Consider the following 3,361-nt stretch of genomic DNA (forward strand, 5'->3'; position numbering starts at 1 on the left):
AAGCATACTTTTGATGTAAAACAATTGACGTTAGTTATGACGTCACCTTTTGATATGAATGCAAACTTGTTTTGAAAACGCATATAGTGTTTGACCTTGTAATGATCCTGTTGTTGATGGTCCGTACATGATGATTTAGTACGGGACGTCACATTATTGTAACATCCGTGTTACATCCGTCCCACATCGGTTGGAGAGGGGAACGAAGCATGCCTTATAAGGGTGTGGAGACCTTTCCTAGCATGACGCGTTTTGGGACCACAAGCGCAGCAGATCCCATGAGAACTCTGCAGTTAAGCGTGCTCATGCGAGGGCACTACCAGGATGGGTGACCTCCTGGGAAAGTGCTCGTCGTGTGTGGTTGCCAAGAAAAATCCGTGCGTGATAATGCTAAAAATGAACATATATTTCATAGCATTATTCCTCAAGAAAGACAAGCTTTTAGTTGCAATTGTTCTATTTACAAGTGATATTCGTTTAAATAATAAAAGGTGAAGACAAAAGACAGATTCGACGAATTGAAGACGCAAACGACCAAAAAGCTCAAAAGTACAAAAGACAATCAAAGAGGTTCCAATTATTGATAAGAAACGTCTCAAAATTACAAGAGTACAAGATTCAAAACGCAAAGTACAAGATATTAAATTGTACGCAAGGACGTTCGAAAATCCGGAACCGGGACCAGAGTCAACTCTCAACGCTTGACGCAACGGACTAAAAATTACAAGTCAACTATGCACATAAATATAATATAATATTTAAATAATTCTTATAATTATTTATATATTATATATTATATTATTAAAAACCGTCGGCAGAAAAAACAAAGGCATGTGAGCCTCTCCAGCTGGCTGTAACATCCCACCTTTTTCCGTTTTCTTTTCCGTTATACTAATTTAAACTCCGTTATATGTTTATAACATCTCCCGTTAATACGCGTTTTAAAATATTCCGTTTAGGTATTTTCCGCACCCGACTACAAACTCGAGGGACTAAAATTGACACGGGGCAAACTAGTTGACTAGGTCACCTAGTCTACCCCAATCACCACCATTCAACCATCTCTCACTCTCTCTCTTTCTCTCTAGCAAGAACACACCCAATTTCCAAATTCATTCAATCATCATCTAAATTCGATCTAGGAGGCTTACAACAAAATAAACTACATATTTGGAATCCTCTCTTCATCCTCTTCAATTTGATACCAACTTCATCTCATTTGGGTAACTTTCTAAAATCACTAATTTTATGTGTTCTTGAGATTTTTAAGTTATAAAGTTGTTAATTAGTGTCTATGGCTCATTGTGATGTCGTGTATGTAATTTGTATGCTCGATTCGTTGTTTTTGGCGTAACTAGTTCAATATGAAAATTACTTGCTAAATCCTTGATTTTGGATGATCAAATGTTGTTAGATTGTTAAAGTGCATGTTTTAAAAGTGTTACTAGTATCATTAGCTTCGTTTTGATGTATAGGTTGATTAAGGAAACTCCAAGAACATGATTAATGATTTTGAGAACTTGGATTAGGGTTTGATGAGCTTTACATGAACTTTTGATGCGTCAAATGCTATGAGATATTGTTGTTAAGTGTTTTGTTGCAATGTGTGTTTGATTACCTTCGAAACGGCATAACATACATGTAATTTGGTTGCCCGAATCATAAAATGCGTTTTTGGAACTTGAACTTTGATTATGAATGTTTAATTGCGGTTTTTGGTTGTTATAAGTGGAAGTTTGATTGATGATATGTGTTTAGTTGCATTCCTCGTCAAAATACCTTTCCAACGATGTATGATAGGCGTTATAAGTGTTTGCGGGTCAAGAATTGTGTTAGAATTGGTTTTGGCTCGTGCATAGTTTGAAAGACAGAAAAATAGCTGAACTACAGGTCGCGCGGCGCGCACCCTACCCCGCGCGGCGCGCCAAATGGCCTGGACAGATTCTGACCTCCATGTCCCTTTTAACGTGAAATGTTTGACTAGCTACCGACCTCCGATTCACATGAAACTTGTTTTAATATACTTGTATATGAATAATTAGCATGGAAAATTTGTCCGGGACCCGACCCGAACATGTTGACTTTTTCGTTGACTTTGACCCGACCAAGTTTGACTTTTTGTCAAACTTAACCAATTAATTATGCAATCTTCCTAACATGCTTTTATACTTGTATCTTGCATGAAACTTGACAATTTGCTTCACATGCTATATTAATCGAGTCGTATTGAGCCATAGGACTAATTGAACATCTTTGACCCTTCGTGACTATCGTTATTGATACAACCTAATTGTTTAGGTCGAGACTAGCATTGTTCTTTGCACGTTTACTTGTTGAAGTACTATTTCACTCTTGCAATCAAAGGTGAGATCATAGTCCCACTTTTACTCTTTTTGAACTTATATTTGGGATGAGAAAACATAAACGATTCTTTTGAACTAAGTGAACACAAGAACGGGAAAACAAACATTCTACATACGAGTTTAGAACAAAAATCCTCAATTCGATTATCATTAGTTACACTTGCCGGGTGTAAGCGAGAACTTATGTTATATGGCCATATGGGTTGACAACCCTCATCTTTGACGGTTCGCTACCGTCTACGGATGAAATATATTTTCGAGAATCAGTGTTTGTTCTAGCACTATGGATGGGGTATACAATGGATGGAATGTTAAGCTTTGATAATTGGGTGCTCGTGAAACAAACTTTTGGAATGTATTACTATTATTTCTTTGATGCAAATCTTGTGGTTCACTTGTACTTACTTACTTAAACCTATGATTTCACCAACGTTTTCGTTGACAGATTTCTATGTTTTTCTCAGGTCCTTGAACGATACATGATACATGCTTCCGCTCATTATTTTGATACTTGCATTGGATGTCGAGTATATATGCATACATGGAGCGTCTTTTGGATACTTTTAAATTGTGTCGCATAAGTTTCATTTGTACTTAAAACTTTGTATCGTAACTTGTGGTGGAACTATTCTTGTAAACTTGAACAACCTTTACATTTGAAATGAATGCGACATATCTTTTGGTCAAACGTTGTTTTAAAGACTTATGACCACGTAACGGGACCTAAGTAGACGGCGCCGTCAATGATGATTTGGTCGGGTCGCTACAGATGGTATCAGAGCGTTGGTTGTAGGGATTTAGAGTTCATTAGTGTCAACCCCGAGTCATAGGGTACATTGGTGAGTCTAGACTACAACCGGCATATAGACTTGAAGTAGGAATTACTTGACTACTTGTGCATTTATACTCGAACGCTTCTACTCATATCTACTCTTAGTTCATCTTAATCTCACGTTGTTTAATTTGATTGACGCGCCACCTTGACTATATGAAATGAT

This window comes from Rutidosis leptorrhynchoides, chromosome 1 (genome assembly GCF_046630445.1).
Source record: "Rutidosis leptorrhynchoides isolate AG116_Rl617_1_P2 chromosome 1, CSIRO_AGI_Rlap_v1, whole genome shotgun sequence".
Lineage (NCBI taxonomy): Eukaryota > Viridiplantae > Streptophyta > Magnoliopsida > Asterales > Asteraceae > Rutidosis > Rutidosis leptorrhynchoides.